This window comes from Pteropus medius, unplaced genomic scaffold (genome assembly GCF_902729225.1).
Source record: "Pteropus medius unplaced genomic scaffold, Ma_sr-lr_union100, whole genome shotgun sequence".
Lineage (NCBI taxonomy): Eukaryota > Metazoa > Chordata > Mammalia > Chiroptera > Pteropodidae > Pteropus > Pteropus medius.
In genome coordinates, this window is record NW_024354502.1 from 4617637 (window position 1) to 4635623 (window position 17987).

General features: G+C 43.0%; 1 long non-coding RNA gene across 1 annotated transcript in view; it reads left to right on the top strand.

The window, feature by feature from the left end:
- LOC120595491 (uncharacterized) overlaps positions 1–10201 on the top strand; it is a 25116-nt gene extending 14915 nt beyond the window's left edge. Inside the window, exons 5-6 of the long non-coding RNA XR_005650873.1 lie at positions 5509–5785; positions 8423–10201. This is a non-coding gene — a long non-coding RNA (uncharacterized LOC120595491). The remainder of the gene's footprint in view (positions 1–5508; positions 5786–8422) is intronic.
- Positions 10202–17987: the final 7786 nt, after the last annotated feature.

Consider the following 17987-nt stretch of genomic DNA (forward strand, 5'->3'; position numbering starts at 1 on the left):
CAGAGAGAGAGGGAGAGAGAGAGAGAGATCCTTCCAGCCTCAGCTGTTGTAGCCCTCTCATCTCAGCCCAGGCACCAGACGTCCAGAATGTGAGTGAGGATGCCTTCTTGAATATTCAAGCCCCTACAGACATGACGTGAAGAATAACCAAGGATCCCAGCTGATGTCAGAAGCAAAGCACCAGAGACCTGGCTCCAGTGGAGCCGTTCCAGCCATCTTCCAGCCGTCCAAGCCACCCTGGGGGGCCCTCGATCACTGTGAAACAGAGACAAGCTGTCCCTACTGTACCCTGCCAGAATTCTTGACTCCCCAAATTGTGAGCATAATGAAATGTTTATCGTTCATGATTCTAAGTTTTGATGTGGTTTATTATAGAGGAATAGATCAGTGGAACTCCTGGGGATCTTTCAAAATCTCCCCAGACCCATCTAATGAACTCCATGTTGAGAAACACTGGTTTAGACAATTAAATGCTGTCTATTCATTTAAATGAATAAAGAAGTTCTCTATTATTTCTGCTAAGGGATGATGTCTAAGTTATATTGTGGAGGGAAAAATAGAAAGTTATCAGAACAATTTTTATACTATGCTACCATTTGTGTAAAAAAATGTGGGTCTGGGTTATTTCTGGAATAATATATAAGAAAGTGGTAAGTAAGCCAATTTTTCGGCTCCAGAGAGGGACTCTGAGTGGCTGAAGAAGAGAGGAAACATTTAACCTAATACTCTGTGATAGCTTTCATTTGAAAACATGTGAATACACCAATTCACTAATAAATAAATCCTGCCTGTTGTTTACCGGGAAAATGGCAAATCCTTTAGCCTGATCTAGCCTCAGCCCTTATTTCCAGGCTTATTATCTTATTATTTATTCCTCTTATTTTACATTAAAACTGGCTGTGGTAAGCAGAATAATGCCGTTCCTCCTCACCCTCTTCCCCGCCCCCAAAGATGTCCATGTCCTACTTCCTGGAGCTGGAGCATATTACCTAATTGGCAAAAGGGACTTTGCAGATGTGAGTTAAGGATCTTGAGATGGGGAGATTATTCTGGATTATTTAATCACAGGGTCCTTGTGAGTGAAAGACAGAAATAGAAGGTCAGAGAAGGAGAACTGGGCATAGAAACAGAGGTCAGAACGACGTGATTTCTGACTTTGAAGATGGAGGAAGGGGCCATGGGCCAAGCACAGCAGGTGGCCTCCAGAAGCAGGAATAGGCAAGGAAACAGATTCTCCTCTAGAGCCTCCAGAAAGAACACAGCCCTGCCACACCCGGCCTTTGCTCAGTAAGACCCAGATCAGACTTGCTGTTTTAAGCCACTGCATTTGTGAGAATTGTTATAGCAGCTGTGGGAAACTAGCAGAGTGGTGTCTCTCCAGGTAATAGTCTGGGAAATAGGCCTTTTGAGGAAACATTAATGAAAATAATAAAAACATTCTCTGAAGTCAAATAAAAAACAAATTATTCTAATTTTAATCACATCAAACGAGATATAATTTGTATACAAAACGTACAACAAAATGCACACATTTCATGTGCAGCATCCAATGAGTTTTGTATATGCGTATACATGTCTCACATCCTTTGTTTTACATCTCCTGTGGCACGCGAATTGCATAATGGTTAATATTAATGCAATCTTATGTTATATTTGCATAGATAGATAGTCGTACAGATGGTCTTTTTCTGAGGGTAATAAATGACTATTTGCTTTCCTATTACATGATTATCAGGAAGTGGTCAAATGGTCAGTAGGAGTCAAAGAAGGTATGCCCCAAGGTAACTAACGCTTGAGCTGCCTTAGGCCTGGGAAAACATTCTTAAGCTCCGCCATGGCAGCCTGTAGCTATGTGAGCTGAGTAGGCTGATGTTGGATGGCTCCCTCATCTTCATACCTCGTACCCGGCCCAACACATTCCCAGCCCTGTGGATTTTACTTCTGCACCACATCCCTCATCCACAGCTTTCTCTCTGTCCCCTCTGCCGGCACCCTTGTTCAGGTCCTACCACATCTCACCTGCACCATTATGATAGCCTCCTAAACAGTCTCCCACCTTCAGTCTTGTTCATCCTCTGATCTACTTTCCATTTTAATACCAAGATCCCGATTTTCTTGTTTTTCTGCCTAAAAATCTGAATGTGGTTGCCTATTGTTTATAAGATCAAGTTGGAAGAGCTGGCATGGCCAATGTGCCCCTCTCCACATGAGGCCCTTACTCCCTCAAGCTTCACTTCCTGTTAAGACTTTCCTATGCATCCTCTCTTCCAACCACTGGGAGGGGTGCTCCTCAGAGATTCAAGGACACACCCTGCCTTTAATGAAGTCATGTTGTTCCATCATCTGAGATGCTCCTCCCCTTCTCCTTCTGGCAAACTCCTCGTCATTGGAAGGCTTCTCATCTTCCGAAGGCACAACGAATCCTTTGCTTCACTACCCTCCAGTTGTATTTTGTATACATTCCTTTGGAATAACTCTTACCTAATTACATTACGATTATAAGGTATTGTTTAGATTCTATCTCCCTAGCCAGAATAGGAGTCTTGTAAAACCCAAATGCCACGCTTTATCTTTGTATCCCCACCACTTAGCACAGCGCCTGACAAAACATATTCGCAGCTAACAATGACTAATACTTATTGAGTTCCTACTGTGTGCTAGGCACTGCACTCAGCACGTTCATGGGTTAACTTGATTGTTTCACTTATTTCTCATGAGGGAGGTTTTGTTACTGTCTCTGTGTTGCAGGAGAGAAAACTGAGCCTCAGAAAGGTTAAGGAAATTTCTAAGGACACACAATGGATACGTGGTAGAACGTGAATTTGAACCCTAGTTTATCAAATTTGTTCTCTTAATACTAGTTACTAGTATTTCTTGAATGAACCCATGAACATGGTCAGTTTGAATATTTAAAGTGTGTATCTGCAAGCAGCAGAGCTCGACCATTCCTTTGGCTTGAAAAAGAGAGAGGAGACTTCTTTGCAGAGACCTGTGAAGGCTAAAGATAAGGGGAGGAAGACTCAGAGAAGTGAAGAGACTTGCCCCAGGATACCAGATAGTAAGTGATGGGGTCAGGATTTTAACTCAAATAGGTCTCCAGGGTCGGGGTACTGAAGCTTGGCTCCTGCATCCAGCAGCTCCCTTCTCCAGGGAAGTTCCAATGCTAAGGCCTGTCTCGTGGCAGCTTTAAGGGGTCAGGAGGGAGTTCCATGCTCTCTGGGGAAGGCCACCCTCCCAGGCCTCCCTCCTCCACTGCCAGTAGCCAAGAGCTACATGAGCTCTGGGCTTTTTCAGACCTCCGTACAAGGAGATTCCAGAATTCTCTGTGCTCCTGGCAAGAGCCCTGTTTCTCCTTCAACACTCACAGCCTCTCCTGGTTCCTGCTTTGGGACCCTCAGGATCAATCTTACATGCTCTTTATCGCTGCTTATACCGGGCCCCGGGTTCCCAGAATAGCCTTCATCTCTTGCATCTTCATCCCTACCCTGCTCTGCGCATCCTCTTCTTCCACAAGCCCATCGCTTACTGCTCCCTGTCTCCTGAAACCCTTTTGCTGTCGCCCTGAGACCCATGGTCAGCCTTCAGCAAAATCTCCTATATCTTCGCCATCTTCTTTGAGTGTTGTCTTCACCTCCTTCTTCCTACAGAAACTGGATATCACCTGAGGACACAGCAGCCCTTTCCCAAGGTGCTCTAGGCACATAGGCCTAGATGTGGGGTAGGTATCCTCTTTGCCCCCTCGTGCTCTTTCTAGATCATTTTACCATCTCCTTACTAAAGATGCAAAACTTTAAATCCTCTCAGTAGCAGTTGGAGTGCTCATTCTACTCTCCTCAATACCTTGAAGACTTTAGCTCCTGGCTCACTGTCATTCTCTCTCAAACTATTCCCGTCTCAATTCTTGGTGATCTCAGTGCCTGTGTAGATAATCTAGTGCTCTCCAATGATCTTGTCCCATAGTCAGTCATACCCTCGAATAGTGTTCCCCAATAGAACGTTCTGTGTTGATGGAAATGCTCTTTATCTGCACTGTCCAATAGAGTAGCATGGCTGTTGTCGGGAATGACAAGACCATAAAGTCTGCACATGTCTGTACGGACACAACCATCGTAGGCCTAACTATATAGTAGGCACCACCAGCAAGGTAACATTTTTTCCCAAATATTTTCAGTCTGCAGTTGGTTGAATCTGCAGGTGTGCGACCCGTGGATATGGGGGGCAGACTGTACGCACTTGCTGTAATTCCTCCTCCTCAGGGCTTTGTATTTGCCGTTCTCTTTACCTGACACGCTTTTCCAGTAAATACCCACCAAGCCTATCTCTTCATTTCCTTTAGGTCTTTGCACAAATATCGCCTCTGACTATACTATTTTAAACAGCAAAACATCCCCCCTCCCTATCCCATTTTAATTTTTCTTCATAGTACTTCCCACCACCTAACACGCTATGACTCTATTCATTTGATCCTCAAGGGCAGGAATTTTTCATCTTTTTTTTTCATTGCTGTATCTTAGCACCTAGAATAGTGTCTGGCCCATCATAGGCCCTAATGAATGTGGAAAGAATGATGCAGTGACTTCTGTCCTCCGACATTCCTACTGGTTTGTAGCAATGGTGCGATTTTTCCTTACAAAGAGGGACGGCTATTCAGAATGATGTTACCACCCACCGCTCTCACTGAGAAGTTCTTAGAACAGAGCTTCTCAAACCTTAATGTGCATTCGAATCATCTGGGGATCTTGTTAAACTGCAGCTTCTGAGTTGGCAGGTCTGGGCTGGGGCCTGCGGTCCTGCATTTCTAACAAGTTCCCAGGTCATAGAGATGCTCCTGAACCAGACCATGCTTTGAGTAGCAAAGCTGCATTGTTAATCTTAAACCTCATTCTTTTCTAAAAAGTAGAGTGAGCATAAATACTTACACAGCACATTTACATATTTACAGCATAAACCTGACCTTGAGTTCATGTGGTTCTGTGGTCAGTGCCTCCATAGCTGCAGGTTACTCATTTGTGCACAGCTTCATCCATCACTGCATATGCCGTGGGAGGAAGTGTTGGCTGGTTAGGCTGTTTAAGGATGACTGTTCATTGTTCTGGGCAGAATGGACAGAATTAGTTTTTTGTTTCATTTTTGGCTTTTTTTGTGTGTGTGTATATGTGCAAGAATATTATTACTGCTGCTACTTAAGTTTTCTAGCAATTGTTTGATGCTATTTGCCATGTTTTAACATGGCATCAATGCAAAGACAAGCCCTACCTTTCTGCTCAGGTTATTATTACTACATCACTTTGCCTCTGTCTAGAGAACAAGGTGGAGTGTTTCTTATGGTCATCACAGCATCATTAATTAGTTTTAAAATCATAGTCAGGGCCTCCCTACGCAGTTTGTAAATGTCATGAGGAGGCCCCGCTGGTGTGGGAGGGAGCAAGTGGAGACTGAAAGCCACTCAACACCTCTTTGCCACGCCAGGTGCTCCAGCTGGGGTTGCACTGCCTTTTCCTCTTACAGGGGGTGCCCGTTTACAAAGGTCATAAAGCTAGAGAGCGCTGAGCACAGCACTTCGATTTTAGGGATGTGGAGATACTGAGGACTGGAGCACTTGTACGAGTTCTCATCATCATCATCATCATCATCATCAACAGCATCACCATCACCGTCACCATCACCATCACCATCACTGTCACCATCGCCATCATCATCTGACGTTCATTGAGGACACAAGGCACTGGGCCAATTGCTCTACATACATTGTCTCATTTGTTTTGTACAACAACCACCCCTAAAGGTAAGTCTTATTATTTTTATTACTACTGCTATTATTATTATTATTTCATCCTCTTTGCAGAGATAAAAACTGAAACATGGAGAGGTTAAGCAACGTGCCTAGGATCACAGAGCTGTGTTAAGTGTAATTTTCAAGTGTGAAAACTATGATTCTGAGGCAAATATTAAATAATCCCATGTCGAAGATTTTATTTAACTCATTAGTGAGTAAGAGAACCAATAAGAAACTTATAAAATATGTACAAAGAGCATTAGAGAATTTAGGCAAATGAAAGTGACTTAAAGAACTATAAGGAAAGTGTGGCAGGCCGAACAATGGTCCCCCCAAGATGTCCATGTCCTGATCCCTGAAACTTGTGATTATGTCACCTTACATGTGATGTCACCTTACATGTAGAAGGACTTTGCAGATGTGAGGAAGGATTTCGAGATCGGGAGATTATTCTGAACTATCTGGGTAGGTCCAAGGTCATCACAGCATCTTTATGAGAGGGAGAGCCAGGAGTGCCGGGGTGATAGAGAAGATGTAAGAAAGGAGACGGAGGTTGGAGTGATGTGCTTTGAAGATGGAGACAGGGGCCACACACCAAGGAGTATATGTGACCCTGGAATCTGAACAAAAGGCAGGTAATAGATTCTTTTCTAGATCCTCCAGAAGGAAGCAGCCCTGCTGACCCCTGATTTTAGCCCAGTGAAACTGACTTTTGGCTTCTGACATCTAGAACTTTTTTTAAGCCCTAGGATGTGCCAAATTGTTATAGCAGCAGCAGGAAATTAATACAGAAAGGTTGCTGGATTAGATAGAAAGACTGGTTAATATCCAACAGGCCTATAAACCACAACTCTCGGAGCTAATTCTCCTACCAGAGTTAAATTATTTGCATCTTTACTGGACCAAAATAAACGAGTTAACCTCTGCCCCCGACAGAGATGAAAATTGCCTAGTCAGTAGAAAGTCAGGTTCAGGGTTGCACTATAATCTCTTCTGGATATCCCAAGTTTAGGATACTATTTGGACAGCTAGATGGTGCGGGAGCTGAGATTTGACTAGGCCCATCCAAGTGAAAAATTTATGCTTTTAACTGTTAAGGCACATACCTTCTCACTAGCATTAGCTGGTGAACTAGCAAGGCAACCCAAGGCAAAGAAAACTGTGCATAGGAACTGAGAACACAGCTCAGAGATTGCCAGAGTGGGTTCACCAACCTCATGATGGTGCTTCCACAAAATAGAGGACCCAGAAAGAGCCTTGCTCCTTTCTTAATGCCCATAGTGGAAATTCCTATTCTAGCTCCCTGAAAACTTAGAGTCAAGCTTTTAGTGGGTGGTTTAAATGGATTCCCAGTTGGTGTAACTTGGGAGATGTCATGGAAAGCCAAAATGCCATCCTCACTCCTCCCAACCTGGCTCAGGAGCAAAGTTCCCCTGAAAATTCCATCTTTAAAAATACATTACTTGGTTAAACATCATGACACTTTACCTAGTAAATGCTTGATAAAGATTTGAATTGCAGGTGGTTTGGGGGAAGGGAGAGGTGGAGCTGGGGAATAGCCAGTAGGAGCATAAGAGTGGCGTTCAAAACAAGCGTGGCGTTCTTAAGAGATGGCGCTGTGAACTTACTGACTGCAGCTGGGAACTTTTATTGGGAAGCGGGATCTGTGCTTAAATAGGTAAAGTGTGGCTAGTGTCTTGGATAAAGGCTGGGGCATGTCGGTTTACCTTAGAGGGCAATCATTTTTGACTAGGCATCAGAATAAGCTGAGGAGAGTGAACACTAGGGCACAGTATCAGTCTGTTAGGGCTGCCTAACAAAGTACCACGGATGGGCGACTTGAACAACAGAAGTTTATTTTCTCACAGTTCTGGGCACTAGAAGTTCAAGATCAAATCATTAGTAGAGTTGGTTCCTTCTGAGGCCTCTCTCCTTGACTTGTTGATGGCTGTCTTCTTGTGTCTTCATGTGGCCTTCCTCTGTAACTGTGTCCAAATTTCCTCTTATAAGCACACCTGTTAGATTGGATTAGGGCCCATTGTAAAGACCTAGTTTTAACTTAATTAGCTTTTAAAAGATCCTATCTTCAAATACAGTCACATTCTGAGGTACTGGGGGTTAGGACTTTGACATATGAATTTTGGGGGAACACAATTCATCCCATAACAACCCCAACTCTAGAGACTGATTCAAGTGATCAGGAACGGGGCTGAGGCTTTGGGGTGGAAAGTTCCATTTTAATACATGCCCAGGAATGAGAACCACTGTTGTGGGATCCACAGTGTAGCTGTTGAGGGTGAAAGCTGGAGGTTCAGGCACTATACTACAGTTATATTTGTGGTGTATTCCCAAGACATAACCCAGGGACTGGCCCATAATAAAGAAATGAGAAATGACATCAAATGAGTGTGTGACCAAAAGAGAAAGAAAGTATGTGATAGCCAAATGTATAAAAGCACACTAAATGGGGACAAATCCATACAAATCAAACCACGAAATGATGGCTATCCGTTGCCAGTCAGAAAAGGGATGTGTTAGTCACTGCAGATTGTTGGCTAAACGATGTGCACTGTGTGCTTCTTATTAGAATAAGAAATCCTGCTCATTATTCAGAGGAGCATTAAAAAAAGATGTGGTTCCTTTCAGAGTTGTCCCTGATGTCAACAGACCCAGGGGTCACCTTGAGGCTCCTACTCTGAGGAGCGAGGGAAAGAAGAAATGAAGAGAGCTTGCAGCTGGCAGCTCAAATATGTTGGTGTCGTTATGTACATGTCTGCCACCCTCACCTTTCCACGTTCACTGTCTCAGCCTGCTGTGGGCAGCCGGGCCACATTTCTCCCCGCTGTCTTATGTTCCTGGGCACAGCTTCTTGGTTCCTTTGATAGAGGCTCCCCTTTTTATTTTATGCAGACTTCAACTGGTAAAAAAGGGCAAGGCAAATAAAGGTCTAGAAGAAAAACTTATACCTCTAGAACATGTCAGCGTGCAAAAGAACCTTTCATTGGTCCTAGATCCTGAAAGGTTGGTTCTATTTATCTTGTACAAAGCCTCGGTGGGTCAACACTTGGAGAATGTGTGTATTTTTAGTCATTGCATTGCTCGAGGGAGGACATGTAGAGGACACACAGGAAAAGGCAAACTAAATTATTAAGACTCTATTCGAGCAAGAGTTCAGAGGATATGGACTCAAGTATGGAAAGGCCAAAGTTTTAAAGAAATGAGCAAATGCTATGAATTCATAAAGAGCTTAGAAAAGATGCCTGTAAATAAATTTGTTCGCCAAATTCCAATAGACCCAAATGAATTTTCAAAAGGCTAAAAGAATTACAAATATTGAATGCGAATGATTTCAAACAATGGTAATAAACACATAGAATTTATTATATTTAGAAGTAGCACTGTTTGAAAAGATAAAGTCCCTTAAAAATTTGGATAAGTTCATGGATAGCGGAACAAGAATGAGTCTTCGGAGGCTGGAGGATGCTCTAAATACAGCCTTGCCCATGAAGGACAATCACAGGTACCCCCAATTCTTCTGTCAGAGACAGTGTTAGACAAGTGTGCAGATGGATCTCAGATGAGCCTGGGACAAGCTCAGGACTCAGCAATGCTTTGAGAATGAATAAGGAGATCTGCCTATTTTTGAGGTGTGTGTGTATGTTTGATAGGGATGGTTGCATTAGAATTAGTGTCATGGATGAATGATTAAACAAAATAACTAAAGGGAAACAATGAGTAGAGGGCTTTTTGTAATATTTAATTTTGAAACAATTATATACTCACAGGAAGTTTCAAAAAATAGTACCAAGTCATATGTATTTCACCCAGCTTTCCCCAAATGGTGACGTCTTATAAAGCTGTAGTACAATTTTAAAACCAGGAAATCGACATTGGCATATTACTGTTGTCTGTAGACTTTATTTCGTTTTCACCATTCTTAAAGCCTGTATTCATTTATGTGTGTCTGTATAATTTTATTCCTGTGTAGATTCCTGTAACCACCATCACAGTCAAAATACAGAATTTCTCTGTCATCGTAGAACTCCAAATACCTCTTGTATTCCCACTTTCCTATCTTCCTTCTTTTCTGGCAACTGCTAATCTGGTCTTCATTTTTATAGTTTTGTCATTTTGACAATATTCTCAAAATTGAATCAGACTTCAAAGGGTATGTAACCTTTACAGACAGACTTTTCCCACTAGGCACAGTGCCCTTGAGGACTATCCAGATTGTCACATGTACCAATATTTCATTTGTTTATTTGTTGAGCAGGATTCTAATGAATGGATATACAAGAGTATATTCTATTACTCACCTAATAAAGGACATTTGGGTTGTTTTCAGTATTTTGCTATTATGAATAAAACTACTATGAACATTCATGGACGTGTTTTCTTGTGAACATAAGTTTTCATTTCTTTGAGATAAATACCCAGGAGCGCGATTGCTGGGTTATATGTTATGTGCGTGTTTAGTTTCGTGAGAAACTCCCAAACAATTTTTCATAGTGGCTGAACCATTTTACATTGCCACCAGCAATGTCTGAGAGATCCAGTTTCTCTGCATCCTCACCAGCATTTGATATTATCACATTTTTTTATTTTAGGTAGTCTAATAGTGTATAGGGATATGTCACTGTGGTTTTAATTTGCATTATCTTGATGCCTAATGATGTTCAACAACTTTCTTGCGCTTATTTGCTGTCTATATATTTGTGACATATCTGTTCATGTCTTTTGGCCTTTTTCTAACTGGGCAGTTTGTCTGCTTTTTTACTATTGAGTTTCGAGAGGCCTTTATATAGTCTTGATACAAGGCGTTTGTCAAATACGTGACTTGCAAACACTTTCTCCTTGTTTGCAGCTTGTCTTTTCATCCTAAAGACCTAAATATGGTCTTTCACAGCACAAAACAAGTGGAGGTTTTAAATTCTCACATAGAAAAGCCTGACCTCTACTTGAGGGCTCCTGAGTTGGTCCTCCATTGGTTGTTGCTCATGAAGGCAGATCACGGGGCTAATTCCCGTTTGGGTGTGCTTATTCAGATTTACAATAGCTCACCCACCACAGGCTTAACTCTATTCAGTGGCCACATGTCCCTGTTTTTCAGGACATCACAAAAGGATGAGCTGAGAAAGACTAGTCTACTACTGAGAGAACAGCTGAAGGTCAAGTCCTCAATGATCCAGAAAGTGAGTCTGTAGCATCCTCCCCTTTAGAAAACTAGAAAATGCACCATCATCAGTATAGAGTGAAAGCCAGCATTCACAAAGCCAGGAGGCTTCTTGAGACATTTTTGCCACAACATAAAGTAACAAACAGATTTGATTCATCGGGTGAACCAATACAGAGAGCCAAAACACACATGGAATTCAAAACCAGAAATAATCTCAAGTTTGAGTCATCCAATGTGCTTGTCTACATTGATTGCATCCACCAGATCAAAGTCAAATCTGCTCCATGTGGCAAATGCAGCCTCAGGTTGAGGGTTACTGCCATGGAGACCGCAAGAGTGAAGAGTTTCTGACACCCCGTTAGCCTGAAAGGAATGGATTACAACTCCATCTTATGTAAATTTCCACCAGGGAGAAAAAGATTAAAAGGAAAATAATCATGCTTTAGTCATTTTCATTTAAGGTAATAAGATCCTTTAATTCCTTCTTGGGAAAAAGGCAACAGCTGTCCTATCACAAATGATAAGACACTTTATTTGACATATTGCAGGAACCCAATCATTAGCTGAAACTTTGACCTACTAGTTGTAATAGTTATATTTGTAAGAGAAAGGGGGATTTTCTTTAAACATATAACATAAGCCCGTTGGCCATAGACATGAAGATTTAAGGATGAATTGTATCAACATGAATTCTGGAAGTAGAAAGAGAAATCGTGTCCTTCCTGCCTCTCCATGTCCAGGCTGAGTGGGTCTGAAGAGGGCGGACTGTCAGGTAAAGACCATATCATAGGGTCGGTAAGTGAACACCACATGTTTGCTGTACTACAATGTTAATTCTCTTCATTTGGCTGCAGTCCCCACTTCTCATGTGAGGACGCACCTCACCCCAGCTCTCAGCCCGCTGGGTCACTTTAATGAATGACTGCATCTCATTCATACAACTCTTTGATGTCGTTGTTGTTGTTGTTGTTGTTATTATTATTATTACTTGCCCATGAAGGAACTTCTCCTCAGGCAGAGTAACTTGTATTGACCAGGATTGGAACCCAGAGTCCCTCTCCAGAGTCCATATTCTCAAGTGTTCCCACAATCTGCTTCTGTCCGGTGAATGTCCATCTTTGACCTCCACTTAATAAGAATCCCAGAATAACAGCTAATTTAGGTTGTGTTTCTCGAGACCACAGGATAAGTCTGGTGGGATATTGGGGTGAGTCATCTGCAGAAGTTAATCTTATTTTGGGAATTCTACTGGCAACTTAGGGTAGGGGAAAATTTGTTTTTCCCCGGCTTCCTCTAGGTTCTATAAGGAATGTAAAAAAGATGGTGAGAGGACGGTATGGAAATGACTGTGTTCTCTCTTTGCTCAGGGTGTCAGCCCCCAGCTGCCACAGATGATAGCAGGGTCCAGTGTCTGGGTATACCCGCCTGTGGGCCCAGAACGAGCTAGAAGTCAAGTGTACGGCTCAGATGCTCAGGAAGATGGAAGAGCCAGGACACATATATCAGAAGAATTTAATACTCAGGAGAGCAGTGGTTTTGTCAGTTTTGTTCACTGCTGGATCACTGACACCTGGACTAGTGCTTGGCCGGGTAGTAGCTCCATAAACATTTGTTGAATGAACAAATAAATGAAAAAATGAACGAATGTAGCAGATGCTGGTAGGGCTTCCTATTTCTTCAGTTACTATGAAGATGAAGGACATCAAAAACAGGGATATTTAGACACTCATCAGAAATATTCAGCTGCCATACATCCTGACTTCATACTCCTAATAATTGTTATATTTAATTCAATCTTCCTTTTAAAGAAGTAACTCTTTTTTCTTTTGTTATCTTCAGACTCCCCTCTTACCTGCTAACTTAAGTCCTTTCTACCCTAAAATATCTTAACTTGATCCTGTATCTTTCTCTATAATCTCTCTATTTCTACTTCTCTTTTCAGCCAAATTTCTTAGGTTATCTACAATTTGTTTCTACCAACCCCTTTTTAACTACCCCACAGTCCCCACAACCCCACCAAAGTATCGTCATCAATGTCCAATACTTTACCAATTCAGTGAATACATTGCAGTTCTTCATTTTCATGAAATGTACTTTAGTTACATTTGAAAGTACAGTCCATTCCATGTTAAAATTCTCCTTCCTCGGTGTCTGTGATAGCATTTGATTTAGATTTTACCCCCCCATTGTCTGACACTTTCTTCATAGATTTCTCTTCCTTTGTTCACGTGGAGGTTCTATGAGTTTCCATCTTCTGTCCACCGTCTGTCTTGCTCCACACATTCTCCTTATGTGAGCCCTGTGTTTTAGTTCATGAATGGTCACCTGATCCAGACAGGCCAATCAAAGTCTTCTCTGGGAATTTTGTTAGAATTATCAGGAAAATATGTCTTTTCTTGGAGACAACTGGCTTTAAGATCACATTAGTCTGGAGCTGCCTGGGACCTTCTTCTCCAGCAGCAGAGAGGCTGCCTGAGCATAGAGTCAAAACATGGGGAAGCAGAGTGGAAAGACATGTTGTCATCATGTTACCACTGTATCTCAGCATATCTGAAGATTAAATTAATCCTGGACTCTAAAGTTCTGTGAATTAATATATTCTTTTTAAAACGGGTTTGAGTTATGTTTCTGACACCTGCAACCAAGAGTCCTGAGAAATATACCTTGTGCTGTTTTCAGTGTGCTCTTCATAAAGACAACTCTCTCACTGCTGCCAGGGGGACTGACCAAAGATGTCCAACTGGCAGTGCCACTTCCCTGCTTAAGATCTTTTGATGGCTCCCCAGAGCCTAGTCAGGGGAGCCAAACTCAAGAGCCTTGATGATGTAGATGAAGGAAGAGGACCAATCGAAGGGGGCTCAGCTGGAGAGCAGGTGCCATGCCTCCAGCCATTATATCCAGAATGAAAACCCTGTGTGACTGCCACACCAAACATATCCGGAGGCTGGATTTGACCTCCAGGCTCCACATTTGCAATCTCTGGCCCATACTGCAAGTTCAAGCTCCTGCACACAGCCCAGGAGGCCTTTGTGACCAAGCCCCTGACACTTCTCAAGACTCATTTCATGCTGTCATTAGATGCTGTAGTTATACTAAATCAATGCCAACTTCTCTCACCATCCCATGCTTTTGCTTACATGTTCCTTTACCTGGAACCTCTGTCCACCCATTCTTTCTATCATCATCTTCATTTTGCTAAAGCCTATTTGTTTTCAATATTCATCTCAGGTATTACCAACTCCAGGGATCCTGCTTTTAATGGGATAGGTGTCCTTCCTCCATGCTCCCACAGCCGGCTGCACATTTCTCTGTCATTGCACCTGACATACACAGCAGACCATGTTGATTTCTAAACCATAACCATTCCTTCTCTTGTTTACTTGCTGGCAGAATATACCTCTCTCAACAAAGACTGAAAAACCTGAGACTTCTTTCCCAGCCTGCCTTGCACCTAGGGACTGGAATGTGATCCAATCCTGCTCAAAGGGATTGAATAGGAAATCTGCTAAGGTATTCTCGGGAAAGATTCTCCTCCATGACAACGAAAGAGTGATGCAGAGAACACTCTTCCTTTTCATTTGTGCTATTGGATGTCGTTCTGTGAGGAGTGAGGTATAGAGCTGCCGCGGCCGTCTTGTAGCTGTGAGGGGAAAGCCAAGAGAATCGCAGAGAAGGTGAAGCAGATCCTTGCCATCTCTGAGCTGCTCAATCAGCCCGGGAACTTTCTCCTTCAGCCTTTTTAAGATGTGAGATATGGTAATAACCCCTTTTTGACTAAGTCAGAATTTTGCAGAGTATTCCGTTACTTGCAGCTGAACACATTCAAAATGATTTGATATATTATGTTCACATTGCCTTGTGTTTTTCTCCTCTCCTATTCTCTTATTTGTAGGGTGGGATGATCATATACTCATCTTTGTATCCCTGGTGTATAGCACAGAGGAGGAACTCAGTAAACGTTCACGGAAGTATTTATTTTTCCATAATGTTTTCACTAAGAGCTACAGAAAATGGTGTGTGCCAGACAGTGTCTCATTTAGGAGATAGCTCCAGAGTGCTGGGGAGTGGGAAATATGACAGTGAATCTTATTATGCGTAACTGTTTGGGGATTTATGGGAATGAAGGATCTGATACGAATGTTACATCACCTCAGTGAAGTTGACCAGGGCTATTCAAATGGTACACAAAGCCCAGCATGTATATCAGATAACAGTGGGGCGTGTTGGTTGAAGAGGGGAAGAGTGGTAGGCACGTACAGCCCCCTCCTCCATGCTGAGCAACTTTCACATCCTGCTTGGGTCCCTGAGCCCCCTTTTCTGACCCTGTGCCCTGGGTCAGTAAAACAGAAATGATAGCCACCCCCATGATCTGAAACCCATCAAACCCCTTGGACATCCGTTAGCCCTTAGTTACTGCCTAAACTCTGTTATTCAGAATTGAAGGTTGCCATTAGCTTTGTAGAGGTTTGTGAGGTTCCGTTTTTATTGAAATGTTTAGAACGTGATACCAGCTATGGCTAAAAATGGTGCAATGAATCAAAAGGAAGTTACTTTGGAGAATCCATTTGGCAGCCCCAGTCCTCTAAGTACATACATTTAATTTTATGGTTTGTAATACAAATCAGTTGATTTTGTCATATCACAGGACGCTTGTTCGTTTTGGCAACCCCCTAGAACTAAGGGCAGACATTCTTATACGGGCTTCAGGCTGTTTTGTTCTTACTAATAAGGAGGAAAATCCCTTTGGATCTCAATATTGACTCACAGAAAAGCCATACCACTTTTCGCATTTACACAGCAATGCTAACTGAAGTCCTAATCTCAAATCTTCTTGACTCTGAAATTTAGATAGTGAAGTGGAGATCTCCAAGTGATTTGGGTCTCAGAGTTTAGAACCTCTGCAGCCAGGAAAATGACTTATGCAACAGTGAAGTTGTGGTGCAGGGTGGGCGTGGAGGGTGGAGGGTGCTATGGTGAAAACACTACACCTAGATCATTAATGACCACCCACAAAAGAGACCCAGCGTCTGAGTGCGTGTGGATATAGGTGTTTTCTAAGGAGAGGAGGTTAGATTACATTTCCATTTCTTCATGGCCACCAGTTTTCTTCCCTTTGGTTTCAGAAAAGTTCATATAAGTCCCTCAGCCTGGATAAATTACAACCCATGGCCAACAAACTACTCTATAGCCTCAAACTCGTGGCTTAGTTCCCTCACCTCTATGGCATCCCTGAATCCTGTCTCCTCTCTAACAAAACAGCATTCTTGAAGCGCCCTCGATTTCAGTCTGTTCTTTCTCTCGTGCTCCTTGTAACCCAGGATAGAAAGATAGTTCTTGTTTCCTCTTTGATCAAAAACACTGTTTCCTTCATGCTATAACTCCTTTGCAGTTTATATTATCCATCCATCCACCCATTCATCCATCTGTCCATTCATCCATTTATCTACTTACCCATCTATCTAACAAATATTTGTTGGGTGCTTTCTATTTGCCATTAATTGTTCTAGGAGCTGCAGATAACAGCGGTGAATAAGCCAGGCACGTCCCTGTTTTCACAGTTAACATTTCAGCTTGTATACAGCGATAAACAAATGAACACTAAGTAAACATCAGAAATGAGAATGCTATAAAAAAACATGGTGGTGGCCATGAGAAGGGGCCTTTCAGGCCTCATGCTGCAGGAGGCTGAGTGACCAAGGGCCCCAGCAACTGCATTCTGAAATCCATCTCTGTGTTTGCCTGGGACCGTGTTTCCCAGGGGCTACTTCTCGCCAATGACAGAGCATGGCGGGGACCCTAAGAGAGATGCAGAGCCCATTGACAGGAAACTTTGGTTCGCGTATTCTCTGAAGCTCTATGAAGATTTTGCTGAGTTGTCTTAGAAGTGTGTTGTAGTCTGAGACCTTCCCTCTTCCCTCCTTGTCTCCTCCTTCCCCTCCCTCCTTTCCTCTCTCCTTCGCTCCAGAGCAGACCTTCACTGCAGCCCACCAGCTCCCCCAGCTGATTCCGGTTCCCTCATGTTTCCCCTGATAAAATTTTGCATTTCTTATCCCATCTTGCTGTCTTTTTCCTAGAGGACCTGGACTAACAGGAGACTGATGTGGCTTGAAAGAAAGTTGTGACTAGGATTGGGGCTGTTTTGGATAAGGGGCCAGGAGAGGCCTCTTGGAGAAGGTGCCTTTGTTTAGGGATCTGACTGGAGTGTGGAGGTGATCCATGCAGACACCTGGGGGAGCCGCCCTTGGGGATGAAGGAAGAAGGAAGAGCACAGATCGAGACTTGGAGACATGGGTTTCTGAGGGTTCCCTTAAAATTGCTGTGGCGTGGGGAGTGAGAGCAGGCAGATTTCTGGGTTCTCTGCAAACTCCTGCCAGTTTCCTTTATCCGTTTTGCATTTTTGGCTTCCCCAGAGATTTTAGATGAACAATGAGTTCCAGGTTTAAACGCAAATACTCTGAAAACCACTGTTCTGGATGAACTCTATGATTTCTGCCCCATTTTATGGCTTTATGAGGCTATTGGCCATGGGGAGAATGGGTGGTGGAAGAAATTACCTCTATTTGGAAGCCTAATTGTTCCACAGAGATACTGGATTAGTGTGAGGCAGGTGTAGATAAGGGAATTAGAGCACGTGATTAAAGGACTTAATGCATGGAGTCTGGTGGAGAGAGCTGGGGCTTTAGCTTGGGGAATTTCACGTGAAGCTGTGAAGCCCTACGGTTGAATGGCAGCCGGAGGAGACCGGCTCATGTCAGGTCAGCAGGCGTGCACACAGGACAGGCGTGAGCGCTAAGGCCTGGGGAGGGGGTGGGGGTCAAAGGATCGTCCTCCATGTGGAATGGAGGGGTGTTTAGAGAAGCAGTGGAGGATAACAGCTGTGCTCACGGACTTTGGTTTCAAAATGTAAAATATTAATATTGCCCAGGAGAACGGTGACAGAATTTACCTGTTATCAGGGAGTTGGTAACTGAATTGATAAAAATTTCCTGGCACTTCTTTAGTGATAAAACTTTACATTTTCCCCGCTTTGTTTTC